This window comes from Nomascus leucogenys, chromosome 3 (assembly GCF_006542625.1).
Source record: "Nomascus leucogenys isolate Asia chromosome 3, Asia_NLE_v1, whole genome shotgun sequence".
NCBI lineage: Eukaryota > Metazoa > Chordata > Mammalia > Primates > Hylobatidae > Nomascus > Nomascus leucogenys.
This window is the reverse complement of record NC_044383.1, coordinates 84,164,868-84,190,137: the sequence shown is the minus strand read 5'-3', so window position 1 is coordinate 84,190,137 and position 25,270 is coordinate 84,164,868. Positions and strand designations below refer to the sequence as shown.

At 35.8% G+C, this 25,270-nt stretch overlaps 1 long non-coding RNA gene across 1 annotated transcript in view; it reads right to left on the bottom strand.

The window, feature by feature from the left end:
• LOC115832368 overlaps positions 1 to 22,004 on the bottom strand; it is a 30,335-nt gene extending 8,331 nt beyond the window's left edge. Inside the window, exons 1-2 of the long non-coding RNA XR_004027853.1 lie at positions 21,934 to 22,004; positions 16,242 to 16,357 (exon numbers count right to left, since the gene is read on the bottom strand). This is a non-coding gene — a long non-coding RNA (uncharacterized LOC115832368). The remainder of the gene's footprint in view (positions 1 to 16,241; positions 16,358 to 21,933) is intronic.
• Positions 22,005 to 25,270: the final 3,266 nt, after the last annotated feature.

Here is a 25,270-nt window from a genome sequence, read left to right as displayed (position 1 = left end):
TCATGGTAGTGAGCAAGTTCACATTCTAGCAAGATGGAATTAGTTCTCATGGGACTGGATTAGTTCCCATGAGTGGGCTATTTTAAAGATAATTATAAAGCTTGGCATGGTGGTGCAACTCTAAGATGAACAGCTGATGCATTACACTTCCACTCAGGTGTAGCCTTAAGAACAACAGTGAAGGAAGGATATCAACCAATAGGCAGAGCTTTGAGAAGATCTCCTAGTTATTAACTTGTGTAAAGAGGAAAATGGTTTGAGGTAGTAACATTTATCAGTGTTTGGTCCTTCTTCACATGTGCATATTCTTCTTTGACCTTCTGCAACATGTTTTGATGCAGCACAAAAGCCATGTTTTGTGTACAGCCTATAGGACTGTGAGCCAAATAAACATCTTTTCTTTATAAACTATCCAGCCTTAGGTATTATGTTATAGCAACACAAAATGGACTAAGGCAGTCCACATAGTCATGTGCCCACTTCTCTATCTCCTTTGCCAAAAAAAGATTGTTCTGGTCTGAGATGTTATTATGCAGAATATCATATCAGCAAATCAAACACTCCACAAGTCCATGAAAAATTATATTTGTCAAAGTCCTATAGGAAAGAAAAGCAAACCCATATGTGTTAATCCTGGAAAGGATAAATTCTGCCCTTTTCAAAATGGAAAGGGTCCTACAAAATCAAACTTGCACCAAGTGGCTGATTGAGCTCTTTGGGGAATACTCACATGCAGGACACTTAGCATTAGTTTCTGTTGCTGACAAGTTGGGCATTCAGCAGCGGTGACTGGTTACACAGGCCTTGGTAAGATGGAGCCCATATTCTTAGGCATACACATGGAGTCCATATCTGTCCCGTGGCTTCTCCATTCATACACCCATGGTGCCATTATTGTCATAGTCAAGGGCAGGAGCTAAAAACAATCAGCCAAGTCATCCTGTCTATTTGGTTATTTAGCACCTCTTCTACAATGAATCTGCTCAAGCATGCAATGAGAAGAGCTTCATTCTTCCTTTCCACATCCATAGATCCACCTACTTGTCTCCTCTTAAACCTCTTGGACCCTGATCTCACAATATTGCTCCTTCCAGATCCCTTGACTAAAAGCTAGATTATTTGTTACTATCAATAAATCCATAAATGTTGTTGTCTCAAACCATTTCTTTCTTTACACAAGTTAATAATTTAAAGCTCTTCCTATTGGTTAGTTTCCTTCCTTCATTATTTTGTTTCAAAGCTACACCTGAATGGAAGTGTAATGCATCAGCTATTTATCTTAGGATCATACCATGGTAGCAAGCCACTGTATCTGTGAACCAAGCTCAAGTTTTATCCCCCTCTGTCACCTGATCACAGGAAATCTCCTTGAGGCCTGTCACAGGTTGGATTCCCCTAAGAGTTGGCTCAGTTATGGAATTTAGAACACAGAGTGTTTATTAAGGAGTCCTCTTGAGAGCAACACCTGTAGAAGGGAGAAGAAGGAAGAAGGATTGGGGAGAATAATTCAAGCTCTAATTCAGTCTTGACCAACTCCATGGGGATTTCCAGATAAATATCTCTGTAGATAGCTAAAAAGGCCCTGCAGAATTAGCTTGCATTCGACCAAAGTAACCAGGCATTTATACCTGCATTGATTCTTAAAGGGAGTGACCATGAGAGAGGCAGCTCTCTGTAGCCGAGGCAATCCCTGAAATATATGAGAGCAATGGTATCCAATTCTGTACAGTGTTTTCTTCTATCTAGTTCCAGCCTACAAAGTATAGCCAATATGAGCTTCTAAATAATGATGATGTCTCCTTCATAAATGTATTATACACTAGACTCTTCTAAGAAAGGAAATCAGCAAGCAGGTCTTCAAGATATATACAATAAATCCTTTCTAGAATGCCCACTTTGCTGAGCCTTTGGTCATTTCCACCAGTCTGTCACAGTAATCTAGCATCTCTACTATATTAAATGTAAGCCATTGCTTTCCAAGCTTCCAAGATACTTCCAAGGAGTGTCTTAGAACTACTTTTGGTTGTTAAGGTTTGTATCACAGGAGGGACCCCCATATTAATATGCTCTCCCTTATTTAACTTCATATTCTACCCCACAATCCTAATCCAACACCTTTAGAATCCACTCTCAAAAATGCTTTCTTAGTTACTGCTGTACTTGTTAGCTATTCTTGCAACTCTGAGCGTATAATCCATCCCCTCCTTTAGGAAGCTTCACATTTTGTCAACTGTGTTAGGCTAAGATAGTGATCCTAGTTGCTGTTTATGTGACCAAGAAGGGAGAAGGAGGCGGATCCAGAAGTACTTAGTATCATCCTGTAAAGCATCTGCCTGCCTCATGCAAGTTTTCTCACAGTCTTCAACCAAGAGGTGGCAGAGGCATTATCTTTCAACAAGGGGGACCACTGTACAAACCCAAAAGTTCCAGGGGAATCTGGGAGTCCAAGGATTACATGTACAGCAGATCCTCAAATAACATTGTTTCATTCGATGTCATTGTATTGTAACATTGATAAGAAAAGCAATCCATTCTGGCATTCTGGCCAGAGCCACTGTTTGTGTAGTTTGTACATTATCTCCATGTCTGCATGGATTTCCTCTAGATACTCCAATTTCATCCAACATCCCAAAGATGTACACATGAGTTGAAGTGGAATGTCCACATTGTCCCAGTCTGAGTGTGCATGGGTGTATGTGTGAGTATGCCCTGCAATGATGGGATGGAGCCGTGTCGAGGGCTCGTTCTTACCTCTGCCCTCAACTGCCATCATAGGCTCCTAACACCCTTGATCCTGAACTGGAACAAGTGGGTTGGAAAATAAATGAATGAATGGAACACAAATTACTATCAAATAAAAATTCTTCCAGTCTATGATAATCACATAAATGCACAACAATAAATGACGCAGGGAGAAAGTGCCCATTGAGCCCACAATATTTATTTGCATTTGAACTGTGTGCTGGCAAGAGGTGCTCCTTACAATTTTTGCCTTGCAAACATTTATTCCTTCATTTAACCCATCTCCACCATGATCACCATCACTCACTGATTCACCAAAAAAAAAAATAGGTAAAGAATTATCTTATGTGTTTTTACTAATCTTTCTTAAGTGTATGTACTGCTCACACTTATGTCAGTGTTTAATATTAGGAGTGTTTGGGGTCTTTATTTAGAAGTTTGGTGATTTTTTTTGACCAGAAATATTCCATAGGAACTTAACTCTTGTTTATATAAATTAGACTATGGTAAAATTTGTTTCATTATGCATTGTTGTATTCAAAATCACCATTTCCAAAAAAAATCATAACATTAAGTGAAGATTTACTCTATATATACCCAGATAACCCTATCCCAAGTTTCAGTGCCCTTTTCTTTACTTTTCAGGACTCTGAGTTTGGCATATAAGACTTCCCATGGTTGGGAATTATGCTTTCTCTTTAGTTCTGTGACTTTTATAATTAAGTCCTATGCCTGTTCTTCAGTTCATCTGCCCTCCAGCTGTAGGAACTGAAGGTCTCTTTACAAGCTGCCAAAGAGGCCCTCTGACTCTCATACTTGGCCTTAAATTGGTGATTGATTGCCCTGAGCCTGTTATTTCATCTCTTTGAAACACCAATGGCATTCAGAAATAGCCTCTGAATTCCACAGACCTTAAAATTTATATTTCTCTTGTACCTCTCCAACACCAGAGATTTGGCACAAACCAGTGCATCTTCTTCTGCCTATAACCCATCCAAGTTGACCTCAGTGATAACCTTAGCAATTGCACTGTGGCTGCATGTCAGAAGCTACCACCAGTGATAGGTCATTGGTATAAGCCAGCTCTCAAGTTTCTAACTTCAGGATGCCATTCTTGAGGTCTGCTTTCTAAGATCACTTTTGGTAGAATTTTAAGCCAGTTTCCCTAGAAACAAAGCCTGATCCAGGGTTTTTAGAGCTTTATTGAGGAAGATGTTTTCAGGAGTGCCTCTAAGGGTGAGCATAAAGCAGGATAGGGAAGAAGAAAGAGGTGATCAAGAATGTGGTCTCAGGTAAAGTGTAGTCTTGGGCTGATCCATTTGTATTGTAGGGATTCTGAAATATAAATCCCACTGGAGTGCTGTTCCCTTTTGAGGCAAGAAAGCTAGACTTCTATAGCCCTGTATATTCCAGGCATTGTTTACATACCATTCCTAAAGGAGGAAAGAAGTGTCACAGCCTCCTTGGCTAGTTTGCTTCTAATAGCTAAGGGCAATTTTTAGGGCGCAGTTGGTGGAGAGATGAGGAGTTAGGAGGTGGGTGGATGGGAACTCGGATACATTTGCAAACAGCATTGCCAGCAGCTGAGGGACAAGTGCAACAACCCAGGAAGGGGGACCTAGGCAAGACACCACAGCTTCTACTGAGCTCGAAAAATCACTGACTCTAGCATCAGGAAAATCACTTAATTGGTGATCCCAGATAGTTTTTTAAAAACAGATTCATCCAGAATCTGTTTGGGCATAGAAAAATGGTAGATACAAAAATGTCCACAAAACCAAAGATCTATGAAGCAGCTCCATACAATCACATGGAAGAATCAGAATATCTGTACGGAGGAATTCATCAAATGATATCAAACTTGGGACTAGAAGTTGACCCCACATGACATTCTGCTGGAGAGGACATGTAGGACAAATTCATTCGGCTGCCAACACAACTCTCTTCTCTCCTTCAAGAATGGCTGCCAGCCAGCAGCAACTGAAATTCTATCCAAACAGAGAAAGAACTTTTAAGGTAACAAAATCAGAAAGTCGAGTTCTTAAAAAAATTGATTATAACATTTGTTTCATCCAAGAAGACAGTTAAAAAAAGCTTCTTTTGAAAACATCAATAAATCATTAGTATCTAAAAGAGCAAAAGACCTTATTACAACATCACAATTCTATCCACAGGGTAATTCAATTACTGAGTCTGTTCTACAGCAAGCGAAGTCGAGAGAGCATGTTCCCAAAATATTATTACCTTTTCTTTTTATTATTATTATTATTATTACCTTTTCTTTATACACATTTACATCTCTGTCTAGTGTTCCAGTCCTTACACCAGCCCAGGAGTTTGGTGTTTCTTTGGCATGATTAAAATGTGAAACACCTCCATCAGCAACATCCCATGATGCCAGCCCATGTTTAACAAGGACATTAAATATTTTCACCTTCTTTCTCCCCATTAAACCTTAAAGGGTCAACATTCCATTTCAATAATGATTGAGTCTACACATTCCCTATAAAATATCACTGACATGATGAAAAAATAAAAAAGCAAATTTAAAAATGAAAAAATAAAAAAACAACTTTTAAAAGATACTTGGCATTGCTAAAAAGCTATCAATGGTCAAGAAACATTAATTTTTCTTTTCTGGAAGTTGTGAAAGAGAATGACTTAGATTAAAAGAAAAACTGATTGTTGTTGACTGGCCTGTTATTCAACATTAGCAAAGGAGAAGAACTTACAAACTGAGTAGTTAGGTTTCCCCAACAGAACTCAGAAAATCCCCAAGGTCTACACAGTAGGACATAAAGCAAAGAGTTCCTAGAGGAGGCTGTCTCCCAGAAGGGCGGCCCATTGTTCATCTTTTACTTCATGTGATGCACAGTCTGTATGAAGCTTGTATTTTAACTTGGTGTTCTTCAATAAGAGAAGCTGGGTGAGTAAAGAGGGAATGTGGGATTTACAATACCCCAGCTAACTTTAGATCACTTCAATAAATCCAAAAGGAAAGAAAAAATAAATAAAACCTAGGTAGAACTGTGACTTTCTCTCACATGTGAATTTTCACAATTTCCCTCTTTTGTCCATTCCTACTGGAGACTGCACCTTTGCACTGTTTTGACATCCCCAAGTTCCACCAGCAGGAATTGGAGAAGAGAATATGTTGAGGAACATGTGTTGAGAGAAAATCAAAGGACATAGAAACTACTTGAATACCATCAATAAATAATTTTTCAAATATAGAATACTAAACAATTATTAAAAGAAATGAGTTAATACAAATTAACTGAGATAGAAAAATCACCAAGGTATTAAGAAAAAAAAAGAACAGGTAGGAAAGAGTATCTGCAGCATGGTTACATTTTTATTTGAAAACTTTAAACATGTTTACTAAATATAATGTACAGTATAGATGTAACATATAATTCAGGAATGGAACAATATGTAACAAAATGTTCATAGTAATTATATACAAGTGGTAAGATCATAGGGAATATTTTTACTCTTTATATTTTTCTCTATTGTCTAAATATTTACTTTTTTAATCAGAAAAAAAATCAATACAAATGTTTCCCTTCTTGGTGGCAGCTTACCATATGGAACTGATAAAAATGTTGATGTTACAATGTATGCATGTGGACTCTCTTCAGTATGTGTTCTTTTTCTGTTGTCTTTACAAGACAATAGCTTACATAGAAGTTGAGAATCCAATAGAAGGAAATTCTGACCACTAGGCAAGGCAGGATTTTGCTTCACTCTTGAAATAAATGGCTCCCCATTCAGACTATATATTGGTGTACTTCTGGCAAAAGCACATATCCAAGGACAACGTCAGTGTGATGGTCCTACTTGTTTTATGTGACTGTGTTAAAGCAATTTACATTTTGAAGTTTGGTTACTTGGTTATTTACATAGCACAAACTTCAGACTTCTATTTCTGGTAATGGTAGATTAAATAATTCCTACTAACACTCCTGCTAAAGACACTAAAAAAACTGGATAAATATTCAAATACTTGAATGCTTTGGAGAGCTCTGAAGGCCAAGATCTGGGAGAAGCTGAAACCTAGACAAGTAAGCTTGGCAATTGAGCCTACTTTTTCCTTAGGGACATCTGCGGTTCCTGAAAATTTGGCTGAAAGTCTAAGGAGATGAGCAGCTCTTTTGATAGGAGTCAGGGTGAATTACAAGTAGCTTGCTCTCTCAGGGACTGATGCCCAACTTTGAATCATCTTGATCCTTGAGCTTTGGTTAAGGTGATCCCAGATTGCAAGTTTCTCTGGCTGCCTGACAGAAGCAAAGGTAGGTCCTCTCTGAAAAACTATAGTCTCATCCTATGCTTCACATAACTTTAAAATTTTTCATCTGCAGTAATTTCTTTCCGTATTTCTTGTAGCATGAATCTTTGCTATTTCTGCAGTATAAATCTGCTGATGATAAAGGCTTTCAGTTTTTCTTTGATTGAAAATAAATTCATGTCACCTTCATCCCTAAAAGATACTTTGTCCCTGGAATAGAATTCCAGGCTGTTCATAATTGCATCTCAACATCTCGAGGATATAATTACACTATTTTTTGTTTTCCATTGTTTGTACTATAGCATCACCAGTGCTCAAATTTCTAGGTATCTTGAACTCTGAAATCTATCTATAATATTCTCAGTAAGTCAACAATAAATGGATCAACTAGGCTTCTATAATATGTCTCTATTCAATGCCTCTACTTCCTCAATATCCACTTATTTATCAGTCCATTGCAGAGTAGCTTCTATCCCTAACTTCTGGCACTATTCTCATTAGGAACAACAGCATCTTTGTTACTTTTTTTTTAATGCAGCAATGTTATTTTGTTGTTTGCTCAGAAGGATTGCCCATAGTCAATGACATTTTATGTTGGATTCTCCAATGGCATATTCTCTTAGTTTTTATTTCTCTATGTATATTCCTTCTGTCTCAACTTTTCAGACTTGTTTTCCCCTTGCAGCCACTTTGGCAATATTCCGAGCCTTTTATTTCTGCAATGCCTCACAGTCTTTGCAATCTTTTGGTCCTTTGTACAGTACCTTCCTTATTAAACCATCCACTCCTCCTATCTTGTAAATTCCTTTGTCAAGGTAAGTTATATTTATTTTGAATCTCAGATTAAATGCCATTTCCTCTGGGGGCGGGGGGAACCTTTCCTATACTCCCAACACTAGTTTAGGAGCTTCTGTTCTTTTTGCTGTCAGCCACATAGTTGTAGAAGTTATTTTTATCATTAACTGTTGGTTTAATTATATTATTTCTCACTAGGATATCAGCTTTATGAGGGCAGGGACATCTTGTTTTCGGTTGAGTCTCCAGGGTCTAGCACATAGCCTAGCGTCCACTAGGCACTCAGTAAATACTTATTAAGTGAATAAGTCTGTCCTATTGTCCCCTTTTTCCATCAACCATGGTAGTGCCTATATTCAGCTTTCATTACAGAATTTCTGCAATAGCCTCCAGACACATGTCCATATCTTTTCCTCTCTCACATTTCAACCTACACACTGTTTTCATATCAATATAGTCTACTTGGCTTTTATATACTGTTGTTCCTCCTCTCTTTTACAAAACACATATGTCTGGACAATCTTATTTAATAACCATCTATACATTTACTAATGTACCTCCAAATATAAAAATAAATACAAACAGAAACACAGAAACACACACCTTCTAATTAATGTTATAGCTACATATTTATTATGTGTTGAGATTCATAGGCTTGAATATAAGAGGTAAGCACTTAAAATATGTAAGATAATGAGTTACATTGTGGGCAGCATGCTGTAGTTATATATTTGTAGCAGAATTGTGAGTTTATGTTATATTTGTTATATTACAAATCTGTCTTTATAACACAATGCCCACATTATAATATAATTTTCCTTATTTCTAAGTTTCTCTCTGTTATCTTCAATTCTATGGGTCTCAATGCCTCAAAACATGGATAATGATAAAACTTCCCATTCTAATTGGGAAATGTTTAAGTATCTTTCTTTCCTCTTAATTTCAGTTATTTCACAGAAATATTGGTTACTCTGTCAAACACATAATTAATTAAGTCTACCACACCACTAAACTTTCCCTCATCTTTAAGATACTGCATCACTGTTTGGAACTATATTCCCCCCAGAATTTGCATGTTAAAGCCCTTATACTCAGTATGACTGTATTTGAAGACAGGGCTCTTAAAAGCCCTTCAATTACTTTAAAAGAGATAATTAAGATTAAATGAGGTCATAAAGGTGGAGCTCTAATCCAATATGATGGGTGTCCTTATAAGAAGAGGAAGAGATACGAGAGCTGTGTGCACACAAGGGAGTGGCCATGTGAGGACACAGTATGAAGGCAGCCAGGGAGAGGCTCAGAAGAAACCAACCCTACCAGCACCTTGATCTTGGACATTCAGCCTCCAGACTGGAAGGAAATAAATTTCTGTTTTTTTAAGCAACTCTGACTCTGGTATCCTGTTAAGACAGCCCTAGCCAACTGATACCATCACCCTCCATGTCACCAAACATCTCAGTCATTCTGAATATGTCCTTCTCCCTAAACACCTGTATCCAGATTTAGCTAAGACTCTTCCTCTCAAATATGATTTAATATTATATTTTTGTCTTTATCTTCACTGTAGTTACTTAGGTCCCAATTTCTTCATCTTCCTGAACTATAGTTGTGTTGTGTCTGTTCTCTTTTGCCTCCCATCTTTGTCCCCTTTTTCCTTTCCTCAACCTACTATCTAAATCATCTTTCTACATAACAAAAGTGATTGCATCACATCCCTCTCAAAAACCTCTAATCTGTATGAACTATAAGACAAAGGGCAAATGCCATTTTTGAGGATACATGGTCCCATGGACCTGGGCTCAACTGAACTGTCTAGCATTTTCTCCATCACTGTTCCTCCAGCCTTGAGCCATACAAAAAAAGGCTGCAGCATAACTAAATTTCTATCTTGGACTGTTATGTTTTCTGACTTCTCTCTTGATTCAGTGAAGCCTTTACAACACATCTGGGCAGAATAAGCATTCCCTGCATTGTCACCATCACCTTTTTTTTTTTTTAATAAATAACTCTCTGGTACATTCATGAAATGAAGTGAGTATGTTTACATGACTATTGCACTAGATTATGAGTCTTTTGAGAAAATGAACAGCATGTAATTTATGTTTGTATTTTGCATACTTAGCATTGGGCATGACCATAGTACTTATTTGTCAATAACGGTTTCATAAATGAATGGACAAAATAATAAATTAACGGTATTCAAACATAACTCAAATTTTTTGCTTAAAATTCTTTTAAAAATCTATTGGTAGCCTAAGCAACATAGTGAGATTCTATCTCTTCGAAAAATAAATTAAAGAAATAAGATGGATGTGGTGACATACAGAAAGCTAAGGCAGGAGGATTGCTTGGGCCCAAGAGGTCGGGGCTGCAGTGAGCCATGATCACACTACTGCACTCCAGCCTGGGTGACAGAACAAGACCCTGTCTCGAAAAAAAAAAAAAATCTCTTGGTATAGAACGAAGTTTGGACTTCAAGACACTTTCCTCTGGACAAAAAGATTTTTCTCATTGTTATGCTTCTGTTTGCAGTGTTTCCACATTTAGTCTTAGTACAAATATTACCTCCCACAAGCTAAAAATGATTTTGTTTAATTGTGTGTTCTTAACAGAATGGCTTTCTGCTAGTAATATAGTTTTTTATTAGTATGTGCTAATATCGCTTTTAGACTTTAAGCTTTTTAAAGTAAAAATCCATATCCATATCTGATTTGCCTTTAAAGATTTAATACCTAGTCCTGTTCATGTAGCAGACACCCAATAAAAACACTATGACATCTACTTTATGAATGCTCACTGAGTATACCTATTGCCTCAAACATTTTTTTCATGAGTCTTCAAAAAAGTTTATTCATACACCCACGATGTGTGTATATTTATTTATTTATAAATGAAACAGGTACGGATATACTATAATTTCAATAGATTCAAAAATTTTAAATTTTAAAAGATAAAAAAAATGAAAGTTCTCATGTTTTTCCTCACATACCAATGCATCTGTTTGTATAAACTATCGTGGGGTAAGCCCTTCTTTGGAGACCAGTGACGTAGACATGATTCCCATTATATTATAACAAAGAATTATTAATAATCTGTACTAGTACTGCTTTAGTCATCTAGTGTTATTGAGAAAGGAGAAGTCAGCATAGTTTATTTTCCATGTAATAAAAGCTTAACACGTTATAGGTAGGAACAAAATCTGGCTAGTTATCAAGTTATGCACTGAATGCTTACCACATGTCAAACACAGGGTGACAGGTGCTTTGTCTCTATAATCTCATTTAATTCTAAGAGCAATCCTGTGAAGTAACTTTCATAACACTTACTTAATAGATTTTTAGAAAGATTAAAATGTTAATGATGGCACAGTCGGGAGTTACAGACCCAGGATTTGAATTTACACTCGTGTAACCCTAAAGCCTACATTTTTTCTAATATACCAGTTCACAGCAACATTTATTTTAATTTTAACATTTTTAACTTAAAAGGCCATATTAAAATGATCAAACGTCAATGTAAGTTTATAATTTGTAACAAAACTACCACTCTGGTAGAGGATGCTGATAAGGGGCCGGAGGCGGCGACAGCTATGCATGTGTTCTGAGAAGGATATGTGGGAAATCTCTGCACCTTACACTCAATTTAGCTATGAACCTAAAACTTCTCCAAAAATTAAAGTCCAATTAAAAAAATTCAACATTTTCTTTTTTTGTTAAACTTGCAGGCTGAATTTGTCTCTCCATTGTCCCTACCCTGGCCCCGTGGTCTCTGCTGTGAGAGTCCACACAGTCCTGGCTCACAAACATGATCTCCAAGACTGGAAGGGTCCTGATACCTTCTACGAGATTTACATTGTCAACTCGGCCCTATTGTTTTACAGGAAAATAAAGCATGTGCAGATTCAACACTGCTTTTTGACAAAATTAATTTCTGAATCAAAAATTAAAGCAGAAAATACACTTTCTTAAAAATCTATATTCCTGTAACTTTTCTCATTCACATCTTTGGAGCTTTGAGCATCTGTTAAAATTGGTTCTATTATTTCTGCCTACCTAATCTAATAAAAAGTCATCTCTTTTCCAGCTTTTACTTCTTCTCCTAGGCCACTTACTCTGGACATCATGATGTAATACCTTGCTGTGTTCACAAAAATCTAGTACAAGGTCTTAAAAATCTTTGTCATTAGAATATTGTACTTCAGAAAATACAACATTAAGTCAAAATTTTTTTCAGATTATTCTCAAAGATCTACTTTTTAGCATAATTTTAGGCAGAAGCGCATTAAATTTGTATACATGTCTTTAGAACTACAATGATATTTAAAAGTCTTATTAGAATTTCTCAAGAAATATGCTCTGAAAAATATACAAGGACAAAAATGTAATAAATATTACCTTACATTATCAGAATTCTGCAAGTGTTTAACAAAAGAATACCATGGCCATCTGCAGGTAGTTTTATAATAATAAAATTATTTTTCATTGAAAACAATAATAATGGTGGAATCAGATAGAAAAATAATTTTATAGTTTTAGACGCCTTCATTTCTGATATTTTATAGAAATGATGAAATTAGCCTGTATAAATAATACTCTGTGCAAACTTAAGGACATTGAGTCTCTAGCATTTACTGTGGTAAATTTTGACAAATAATGGCAAATAAGATGAGTTTCCTACTTTATTGAACAATTGTTTTAATTATGTTCATAAAAGACTGAAATCTCAAAATTTGTTCTGCAGCTTCATAAATCCCTTTATTTTATAATAGTATTTTTCTTTTGTTTATACTATATCTCAAACACTAATTAGAAAATTCAGATAATTTTTTACATTTTGCTTAAAATATTTTGGTTTTAAATTAGTGTTTGGAAGAGACTGTTGTCTCCTTATAGCTATTCTTCCTTCTTCTAGAAAGATAACCTTCACATTTAATCTGAGCACATATGTACAACTTTCTGGCTGTGTCTGCAAGGGAATGAGCATCTATACATCTCCTTTCTTTTTGCCTCCTCCCACCAGGTGGTGTGCAGAATAGGTGGTGAGCCATGTGGAAGAGATGGCAGAAAGAGCCTCTGGTCTTGATCTGTGAGACTTCATACTGGCTGTGGACAAACTCTTCTACTGATGTGAAAGAATAAGCCTCATCCTACTCAAGTTATTCTATCTGGCACTTCTTATTACATAATCCTTTTATTTTTATTTTTATTTTTTGCCCTTAAAATTATTGGTAAAGAGATGGGAGCTTATTTTCCAAGTGAGAACAATATTAATTAGAATACAGGTTTGTAGCAAGTAAGGACTAAACAGATTTTTGGACTTTAGAATAGAAAAGTGAAGAAAAATTGAGTAGCCACATTTATACATGCATTCTAAAATTTTCTCATTAAACAAATACTAATATGGTATTTTAAAATGCCAGGTTTCTTGGCATGGTTTGCAAGCGGGACTAGGAGTAAGGCATAATCCCTGTCCTTAAGCATATTATTCTCAAGTTGAGAGCTCCTACAAATTGCTAAGCATTAACCCATTGATTAATTCATGTGTTTACTCATTCAAATGGCAGCGAGGGCACAACTGTGTCATGGGAGTGCAGAGGAAAAGTGGCCTAATTCACTTTGGTAGCAAGTTAAAAAAAAAATCTCCTCTTAGGATTTAGTGCCAGAGTCAATTTTGGAATACAAGATGGAATTAGTCAGGAAGGAATGCTAGGGAGGCACAATCAAAGAGCTTTGAGAGAGGAATCATGGCCATTTGCATTGTTATGGGGTTTGTTGTATTTAGTTTGCAGTCTAGAACAAAAACAGCCAGAATTGAAACTAGCAATGTCAACAAAGGAATATTATGAATGAATGAATATTAGAAATCTGATTTTAATTATCAAAGGTTTTATCTGAGTAGTTACAAGTTCATAACTGATGATTCAAGTAACACAAGAACTGAAAAGTCTCTGTTGCATTGAGAGATTAAGTAGAGTGTGTGGGGGTGGACAGGATGGCAGAGATATGCGGAAGGGCATCACAAAACCAGATTGCCGCAAGTGTTGGCTGAGGAGTAGATGAGCACAAAAATGAAGATAAGAAAGACCATTTCAGGAAGGTTGGCTGTGAAGAGCAGAGAGAGAAACTAGTAACTGAAGGAGAGTGCTTAAGGGGTGCTCATCAGAATAAGGCCTCAAATTTCCCTGTTAAGGCAGCACAACACCCTGAACCACTCAGTCTTTCATTGAAATAAAGTTGGTATTCTGGTGAGAGGATGGATTCTGCAACACAGCTTAGGTCTGCTGTTATTAATATGTTTTAGATACAACATCCAGTTGTAAAGTGCAGCCCATTCTTTGCATTTCTGTATAATGCCTTGCCTGGGTACTAAAAGGAATCTTTTCCATAATGGTAGATATGCCTCAAGAATGGTGCTACCTGGAAATAATAATAATCCAGACCTTTCATCTCTGAATTGTACTAGTGTAATGTGGGTATAACTCAGCACAGCACTTGAAGGCCTGCAACTGAATGGTTGCTTCCTCCCTGACTCCTTTCTCCATAGCTCCCACTCCCTACTGGTGTCAGTAAACTATGGCCAGTGAGTACAATCCAGCCTATAACCTGCTTTCACATGGCCCTAAGTGAGAAAATGGTTTTTACATTTTAAAAAATCTGAAATAAAGAAGCAAAAGAATATGCCACAGGCAATTATGTGGCCCACAAACCCTGAATATATACTATCTGAACTTTTACAGGAAAGGTTTATCAACTCTTGCCCTAGAAAATGATATAGGGTCATCACACAACTTCTTCTTTCTGCTTTTTCCTTTCATGGTCTCTTCTATGCTGCTTTTAAGAGGATCTACTGCTTAATGGTCTCTAAGACTTGTCTCCATTTCTAATCCCTGTCACTTTATTGACTGCTTGCTACTCAATTCTTCTCTTCTTTCCTGTATTACTTGCCCTCCATCTCCTTTCCCTATTGTGTCTCCTGAAATTCTTGACCTCAATATAGAGGGACTTGACATTTTATTGTCAATACAAGAAAGTATTCCTTCTGAGGTGACAAATTACAATGTGTCATTTATGTAATCTTCAAGTACTCATCTTAATTTTTGCTGTTTCTTCAGGTAAAGAAAAAAAGAAAGGTGTTTTTTTTCTTTTCTTATTTCATGCCCTTCTTCCTTATCTAGTTACCTTTCCTCAGTCCTTGTTCTTAATATCGCTCCTTTTCTCTTTGACTTTCATAATTCTGATTAACTCTAGTTCACTAACTTGTTACTGATTATATCACCTCCAGGAAATTGAAGCAGTCCTCAATTATTTTCTGCTTGAATTTTTTATTTGTTTGAAATGTTAAATTTAGCCGAATAAGTATTTTTTTTTTCCAAAATGGCTCAACATTATTTATTTTTTATGTTAAAATGTACAGAGTTTTTTTGAAAGTACTTGCTAGAAAGGGTAAAAAAAGATATTACATACAAGGAGAGGAAGGGAGGCTGGCTGGCCCAGGAGAGCGTGACACGTGTTCTAAACCACTTCATTTTTTTAAAGATGAATTGAAGCTATAGAAAATGGAACTGGACATTTTTTCAACATCGGTTTTCAGCTCATGTCAGATAGTCAGCTTGGTAACTGCCAATGATCAACATAAAAAGAGCCAGCACAACAGCTTTGCATGTTTTATCTCATCATGGCCCTTAAAATGATAAAATGCAGCTAACCTTTTCCTCATTTTGCAACGTTGGACCCTCTACAACACAATATAATCTGCAGACCTATGAAGAACTAAGTATGCACGTAATAAGGTTGTAATTTCCCTCCAATATTATCACCAAGTTATCTTCACATTTTAAATGTTTTCTTTTAAAATTTTCCATGGTATGTACATCATTTTTTTAAACTTATTTGCATTCAAAATTAAGGGTGCTTTTCCCAAACCTTTTCATTATTACAGTCTTATATAAATGGGAGGGCAATGTGATACTAAAAAGTCCAACAAAATAAGCATTATGAAAAAAATCTGTTGGGCAATGTTCTAACATTCACTTAATCCATAAAGACAAGCTCTCTCAGTATTAATGTAATATAGAATATATTCTAAGTTATGCAAGAACAAAAACTTCAAGCCTAAATGGCAACAACATTTCTATGTAATGAGTCTGTTTACAGACACCAAATTTAAATATCTTGTGGTTTTTACTGGTGTCTTTTATAGATTAAATCAAACCCTAAGGATGTAATCAAATTAAAAGGATTAGTGTTCATTAATAAGATGGCAGTAATATTTCATCAAAAGTTTGCTAAGTCTCTCTCTGCAAAACCAATAGATAAAAGCAGGCAGTGCATAAAAGTGCCTGTCTACTGCATTAGAACATGACAAAAATAATATTTCTTAACATTGCCAAAGAACCATCTATTTCTGAAGATCATACCAGTTTCCATTGCATAGGCCAGTAAGGGTCATTAAACACCAATGGGTCTCAGTCCTTCTTCAGAGTCAATGACATTGTAGACTTCACTCGGGATCTCATTTTCCTCCACACAAGGTCTGCAGGGCAAAGAAGGCAAATGAACTATGAAAAACATAATCACTGCTTTTACTGTTGCTTTTTTTGTCATAAAAATTCCATTTATTTAAATTCCATTAAAAAGCACATTTGGCTGCCGAGAGCATAAATACACACTTTTATTATACTTAGCATTTTTCATTTAAAAAAATCTGTCATTTGTTTAGATAAAAATGTTAAAATATTTCCAAACTACCTGTTTCAGCTAACCACTTTCTATGTTTGTTGCATACAATAAATGCTGGAAAAACAAGTGATTTGGAATGCAATTCCAAAGCTATGTATATATTTCCCACTAGAAGTTATCTGCTTACACTGATCATTATCCTTACTATGTCATGTGCCTGCCACTTATGACTTCTCCCAACATACATCTCTTAGAAGAGTGATTTAAATTACTTGAGCTGTAGTGGAAAACATTTTTTTAAAATCTCATTTTTCTAATTGCTCTGATGTATTTAATAAATCATTAACTGAGAAAGTGACAGCACTAGGAATTCAGGGAAGCTTTTTAACACAATGTTCTCCTAAAGACAAAACTATAATTCAGATAGTCACATCTGCTTTGCATCTTGGGGGATTACCAAAACCAAGTATTGGAGAAAATAATCAAGCAATAACATTAATGACATATCTGTCTTAGAAATACATGTAAACTTAGTAAAATGACAGGTGAGATAAACACTACCAAATAGTAGAAAAATTCTTATTTGTAAGTATACACAAAGCTTATAAACTAAGGGTATAAATTTATCAATAATAGGAATTATATCTAATTTTGGTATAGCTCTAGACCTGTGCCAGTAGGTTATTTGGAAATTATTTGCTGATTTGCTTCCAGAATCTCTCAATGAAATAGCCAAGTAGAAGCATTTGCATAAGAAGACGTGTTCAGAAATGTTCTCTACAGCATCATTTGCAAAAATGAAAAGCTGGAAACTAAATTGCCATTAATATGAAATTGTTTAAATCATTTTATATTCACACAGTAAAATATTATTTAGCAGCATCAGTAAATAAATGTGATCTACAGGTATCAACTGAATACATTTCAATCAATTCAAAAACTGTAAGCAGAGTGCAGAAGGCTATGTACAGTATGATATCATTTATATAGAGTTTTAAATCATCCCAAAACAATTTTATACATCCTTTTAAAATGATACATATTTAGGATACAAATCTAAGCACACATGGGAAGGCCTCTGAAGAAGGCAGGGAAGAGAATCGTTCTAGGAAGGGGTATAGAGGAATTCAACTCTAGTAATGTAGTCCTTTAAAAAACTTGGAGCATTTACGACAAAATTATAAGTCTAACAAATCTAGATGGTACGTACATGCTATTCATTATATGTGTCTATTTTCTACGCATATTTGTATATACGTGTATCTACAAGCATTTATGTATATATTTTCTCTAGACTTGGAGTATGTTATAATGACAAAACACACATACACAAACAAAACCAGTGAGGCCTAGTTGTTATAAGATGGTCTGTGCACATTGGTCCTACAATGTTTACTTCTTCACAGCAGGGTGGAACCACTAGCTCCAAAGCCCACTGGCAACAAATGCACGTTTTTACACATCCATTTGTTGCAAATGTAGTCCAAATAAGTAGATTTATGGCCATTTAGAGCCTGCCTGCTTTGCACAACCCCACAAAACTGCACCTAACATCTGCTAACCATAGATAAGATGAACCCTGGGTCTGTAACAGACCCCAAGCTTCTGCTGCCCTTAAAACTTTCCCACCCAGAGTCTCTCCATCATGCTGCTGAGCAACATCCTCTAGACTGATGCCTCCTTCTCCAAACCTTGTCTTCCCAAGAGTTCCTTTTGCCTCCCTCTCCTTTAGCTTGGTGGCCCCCTAATTATTGCCTTTGGGAAGGCGTCCTGCAATAAGGGACCTCCCCCATATACAAAACCACCAAAGCACCACCCAAGTAATGCTTGTTGTGTGCTACTGCCACCTCATGGTCACATCTTTCTGCTTAATCAGCTTCTAAATCCCTTGAACTCAATACACCAGTTAAAAAAAAAAAAAAAAATTCAGACTAGAGGTTAGAAGACCTGAATTCTAGCTAGACTTAGCTCTCCACTTTCACTCCCTAAGTGGTCACAAGGGCTCAAATGATGTCAATCTAGCTAACGTATTTAGTCTTTTGTCAAGAAAAGGACCGTTATTTCTCCAAAAATGACTATTACCTGTGAGTTTTCAGAAAAAATGCCAGAATAAAACTTTTGGATGGCCACTTAAAGAAATGACAGATCATCCAAGAAGAAGGTAGCATGGTATTTGCAGAGGTGGTTGGAAAGCCCCAACCTGCCCTTGGTGCTGTGAAGCCCAGTGCCCTCTACCACTGCAAGAACACACTGTCAAGACCATAGGGACAGCATTTGAAATGTGTATAATACAAAATCAAGTAGGAGAGAAGAAAGGGAAGTTTTATCAAATCATTTAATTTAAAAATACTAAAGCAATGACAATAAAAATGGAATAAAAAAGCATAAAGCAATTCAAGTAATATAAATTAATAAAATCGAAGGGAATTGTTAAAATAAGGAATGAAAAATATCTATGCATAGAAAAATATGGTTATCATGATCCAATTGTATATTTCACATGTATGTTCACCTACATTTATGGAAGAATACTTAATAAAATGTGAAAATGAAACTGGGATCAAGAACATGTCCTTATGGTTTTCTGTACTATTTGAATTTTTTTTTACCAACACCATGTACAACTTTTATGTTTAAAAAATATTTTAAAGACAAAACAAACATCAAAATATTTCAGATTTTCAATGTAATTTGGGAATCTAAATTTTTAAATAAAATTTCCAGTTTATGAAAATACATTTGTAGTCAATAAAATATTAGAAGGGTATATTTGTCCCAATGTCACAAATTTTGACCTCTGCTCTATATCCTCACAATTCTTCCACATATCATTGGAATCCAGAAGACTGGGAATGTTATATCTTGCAACATCTTACAACAGATAAGACAGATAGAATGAATTACTTCCTGCCAAGATTTGACGTAAGTTAACATTATAATGGATTGAATCAGAAAATCCCCTTGTTTTGTTTAACTCAAAAGAGAGTAATTATTTCAGAGAAGTAGATTTCAACGTAAATACTTATATCTTTATTCTTGTGTCCCATTCAGTTACATTCTTAGGACTATCTTCGAGAGAGTATCTAAATATTTTGTGAACCTACACTGCTTAACTTTTCAGGAAATTTTTCTTCGTTGTTAGATTCCAGCTCATTTACTTAGTGCAAAATTTTCATACCCTTCTCCATAACTGGTTCCTGAACACGTCGACCTGCACTAAGTCTATGTGGGTGATGCTGAGACACAATCAACAACAGGTGCTTTCTTCATCTTGCACGTCCCTGAAGAGCACCTGCTGTCTTCAGAAATGATTTAAGTGACCCAGGCTTACAGCATCCCATTGGAGCGATTATGGTTCTTATAACTGAAGAAAATTGTATGAAAGCTACATCTTCTCTGTTGGATTCAAATTCACAGAACTGCATAGCAGAGATGCAGAGCTCTAAATAGGATGTCTTATAGGAAAATGCCAAACTGGCTCCAAGTGATGATTCCTTTTCAATTTTTGAAAATGGTAATGTTAACCATTGCATCATTACCTATTATCCTTCTGCTAGATGCTTTATAGAAAAGCTATACTTTGGAAAGTAGTATATTACCTCACAGTCCTACCAGTTTTTTTAACCATAAATGTGCATACACAGCTACTTCACAACTAAATGACACCAAAAAAAATTTAAAAATAACAGCACATATACACTTTTAATTTCCTAACAAGTTTCTTTTACTTTTATTTTGGAAAGTAAATGTGACAGATTAAAAAGTATAAGTTGGCCCAGGAACTATCTTTGAGACGGTCATGGAGAATAGTCTGCTATAGATAATGAATCCACAGCCATAATACAGTTAGAGGTTTGGAAACCTTGCCAATAACAAGCTGGTAAGGGCTTGCAGACTAACCTCAATGCATGCAGTTTTCAGGCATATAATAGCTGCATGGTTAGAAGCCACTTCACTGACTCACTGAACTCTATTCTCCGTTTCCTTTTTATGCCAATCTCACGGCATGTGTTAGAAAATATTTCCCTTTAAAGACACACAAACTTACTAACTATCCACCTAAGGGTGTACACAGATTTGCATCCAACCACAAACTCCTACTACAGGATATTATTAAAGTTTTTTAAAAATGTAAAGCAATAACAAATTTTCCTCACTGTTAAAGAAAATAAAATTCATTTGAAATGATACTTTTTGTATTCTTTCTTGTTATTAAACAGTATAAAAACAAATAAAAAATGTATTCCTTTACAAGTTTTCATGTGCTAGTCCAGTGGTCAACAAATTTCTTCTGTAAAGGGCCAGATGGTAAAAAATTTAGACTTGGCAAATATCTGTCAAACTATTAACCTCTGCCTTTGTGGCAGGAAAGCAACTATGAATAAATGAGCTGTATTCCAATAAAACTTCTTTAAAAAAACAAGTGCAGGCAGAATTTGGCCTTTGATTTCTGGGTCATAGTTTGCAGGCTCTAGTGCTGCTATATAGCATGTTTTTATATGACAGACCCTACGCCTATCAAAATGAACATATATAACAAGTATAAAGGAAAAATTATTTATTTCCTACTGAAGTAAACAAGCAATTAATATTTAAACTAGGGCACTAAATTCCAGAAGGAAAGTAAAAAGTGGTAAGAATTAAATAAATACCATTTTTGGGGGGGTGTGAGACAGGGTCTTGTTCTGCCTTCCAGGCTGGAGTGCAGTGGCACAATTGCGGCTCACTGCAGTCCCTCTTGGGATCAAGCAGTTCTCCCACTTCAAGCCTCCCAAGTTGCTGGGACCACAGGCTCACATCATCACACTTGGATAATTTTTTTCTTTTTTTTAATAGAAACAAGGTCTCCCTGTGTTGCCCAGGTCGGTCTCAAACTCCTGGGCTCAAGCTATCCTCCTGCCTCAGCCTTCCAAAGTGCTGGGACTACAGACATGAGCCACCACACCTGGCAAATAAATATATTTCTTTCCAGCAGCTCTATTTTAGGTCTTTCTATTTACTTTCAAATCTTTTTGTTGAGTGTTTTAAAAATAGTAATTGACAATACAACTTGAGAGCGGGAAAACTAACACTGCAAAGGCCAGCACTGCTGACAATTGACTTCTTTGCTAGGTGAATTGGGCATTGACTTATCACAGAAAAACAGAAATGAATTTTTTCAGTGAAGGCCCTAGAAAGTGTGCTTTTAATGAAAGTTTACTCAATAAAAATAAACGCTACTTCTTCCAAAACTTAAAGTCCAAAGTAAAAGCTTTCTAGAAGAGATTTCTAGAGTGCACAAATATTGGCTTAGCTCCATAAAACCATAGCACTGTCTTTATTTAATTACCAACCTATGAGCATTCTGACAGCCCCAATGCAGTGCTTAGTAAGCATTTTACCCACAGACAGCTTGCAGATGTACAGTAGTGCTAAAATTACAATACTTACCATGACTTGTTCTGTCAACCAACTTTGGAACTGGAGCTTACTTGTCTCTGTAATGAGCTGTCTGATGTTCCATCCATTTTACCTGTAGCAAACAGGAGTAAATGTAACTAACCAAACGTTGGTATATTAGTAAGACACAAATGAAACTATTCTTCATTTGCAAGAAGCTTTCAGCAACGAGAACTCACCATACATAATTTACTCACACTTGCACTTTTATGCAAAATAGCATACATTTAATTTTTTCCTGCATAAATTAAAATTTACCCCGGGCAATATTTCCTCAGAATTTTCTCACAATCTAGAGATCTGACTAATGTATCAACTAACATCACTAAAGAGGTAAATGTACCATCATGTGTCATTTGTAAATACACAAAGTAATTTAGTAATTTGAACTTTGTCGCAAGATGCACAAATCCTTTACAAGCTAAGTTTGCATCATCAGATATTAAAGTATTAAGCTGTATGACTGAGAATCTTTCATGATATTAAAACACAATAATTGAAAGATATTGCTGTATTTGTTTATACATGTAGAAACTGGGGTGACATAAGATCACATGATTAAATTATTAGCTTTTAGATATCTGCGTAAAGGTTTTTTTACTGATCAGGTTTATTATACATTTCTTTAAAATTCTTTCACTTCTAAAATGCTAAGACAATACTAGTCAATATGTAGATGGAAAAAATGTGATATTCAGAAGAATAAAAAGACTTTTACAAAATCTGCACAAAAGGTTTGTATAGAAAAGGAGAAAAAGCCAATAGGGACATATTGTGAAATGAAATAACTTATTTTTGAATTTTTTACTTACCTTTGAAAATTGCTTATTTTTTATCATTATCCTTTAGTAAAAACAAGTACAGTGTCTTTAAAAGGAGTTTCAGCTCAAAAATTGTGACTGAGCTGGCCTCTAGGGCTCATAGTAGGTCTCAGTGAAGACCTATTAAAATATGGACTATGGTGTATATATGTAATTGTTTTTTTAGCACTGGTTCCACATAAGAAGCCTAGTAAGTAGCATACAACAACCTAAATTTCTGGCAATTAGATTGAGCTTTATTAATAAAATCAGATTCTAACAATTTGTGCAATGATCAAGCAACTTGTGAATTGAAAACATGGTAAACCAAAGGAAACAAAAAAAATTCAGAACATAAATGTCCCTTTGTCCTATAAATCTACCAAATGCCCCCTCCTGACCAAATTATTACCATTGTGAATGAATGAAACTGGACTCCATTTCTGCACATATATAAGCATATATATGTGTGCGTTTAAATATATAAAAGTATAATAACAAATAAAAATGTTTTAGAACATTAGAAGAATTGGTAACACAGAGGCTAAGACGCCTCAAATCCTCAGTATTTTTGTGTAGATATATATGTATTTTACATATATAATCATACATATTATATGTATGTACACATTTAGATAACCCGAGCCACAGTTAAAAATTAAGTTTCTTAGCTTTATACCTGGTTTATAATTCCTTCATTCATATTTCTTTATATTCCCTGTATTTTGTTTGTGAAGTTAATCCAAACAGACATAGCATGTGGGATTTCTTTTATTTATTTTATTTTATTTTATTTTATTCTATTTTTTGAGACGGAGTCTCGCACTGTCGCTGAGGCTGGAGTGCAGTGGCGCAATCTCGGCTCACTGCAAGCTCTGCCTCCCAGGTTCACGCCATTCTCCTGGCTCAGCCTCTGAGTAGGTGGGACTACAGGCGCCCGCCACCACGCCTGGCTAATTTTTTGTATTTTTAGTAGAGACGAGGTTTCACTGTGTTAGCCAGGATGATCTCGATCTCTTCACCTCGTGATCCGCCCGCCTGGGCCTCCCAAAGTGCTGGGATTACTGGCGTGAGCCACCACGTCCGGCTCCATGTGGGATTTCTTTTCTAATGCCCTTAACCCATATTTGGCGGCAACGGGGCAGTAGGAAAGTGCATGCGGCCGTAAGGGGTTTCTATGCCATCCTCAATAAAATCATTCAGTCATAAATAAACATGAGTGAACTTCCACCATTATACTATCCTAATCACTTAGCAGGCTAGAGGCAGAGTCTCATTGTAGCAAACATTCACACACACAGCCTATATACGAAAGCTTTGCTGCTGAACAGGGGTCTTCTAACCTCTCAAAAAAACGTGTGTGTGTTTTCTTCATAATAGCAACATCAGGGACATCTTGTCTTCTAATTGTTTATATATTATCTCCTAATCACCTCTCCCAGCTCTTAACTCAAACAGCAAGTTGCTCTAGGACTGGAGGGAAGCTTGAGAACATATAATAGAGAGATCAAAGGATTTAGAACACTAAAATTTATACACACACACAAAATGTTTTAGAACATCAGAGGAGGTGGCAACCCAATAGTTATTAACTTTCCAGCTTAATAAACTTTTTTCAGATACTTTAAGACAGTCAAAATGATTAGACTAGTTGTTTGATTGCTTGTATATCTTAATGCAGAATTTACGTTTTGCTTTTGTTTTGTTCTACCAGATAAACATAGATTTTCAAGACTGTAAGGTTGACATGAGGCTTAGTGATGTTTTCATTCAACACCTTCACTGTGAAGACAGACAAACAGACCTAGACAAGGTCTAAGCCCTCCAGCCATTTTAGCAAAGTACACACAGCAGGTCCATGGCAGAAGGCCTCAGTGGGCCACTAGGTTAAATGTCCTTTCTACAAAATGACACAGTACTGGCTGAGAAAACAGGTGAAGTCAAACAAATTTTAAGCAAAAATCATCGCAGAAATTCTTTATAAGAAAAGTATTTTGTATTGTCAGGTGCTATAAGCTTAGACCTTAGACTTTGCTAACTACAACCCAAGCTCACCGGACCACTGAGAAAAGTATTCATTTGACATATAGCTTTTTAAAAAAAATTGATGCAGTGAAGATCGGTTGAAAGTAAAATTTTGAGCAAATTATTGTCAGGGCACCCATACACATATGGCTTTAATGTCTACTTTCTGTGGTGGAAACAGAGTACCTGAAAAGAGACACTTATATTTGCCATACTAAACCTTTCTATTAATCTAGTAGCTGGCATTTCAGTCAGCTTATGTCAGGAAAATTTATGTTCAACATTTCATTTTTCTTGCTGAGATTATTGCGATATTCTAACATTCTCTTGCTTCCAGTATCTCCTACATACAATTTCCTCACACATTGCTGTCACAGCTGTCTTCCTACTCTATAAATTTGAACTAATCAATTCTTCCCTTAAAAACTTTCAGTGTCTCCACATTGTCTATATATACATTTTAAAAAAACTATCTTCTTTGGTGACACATTCAAATATCATGA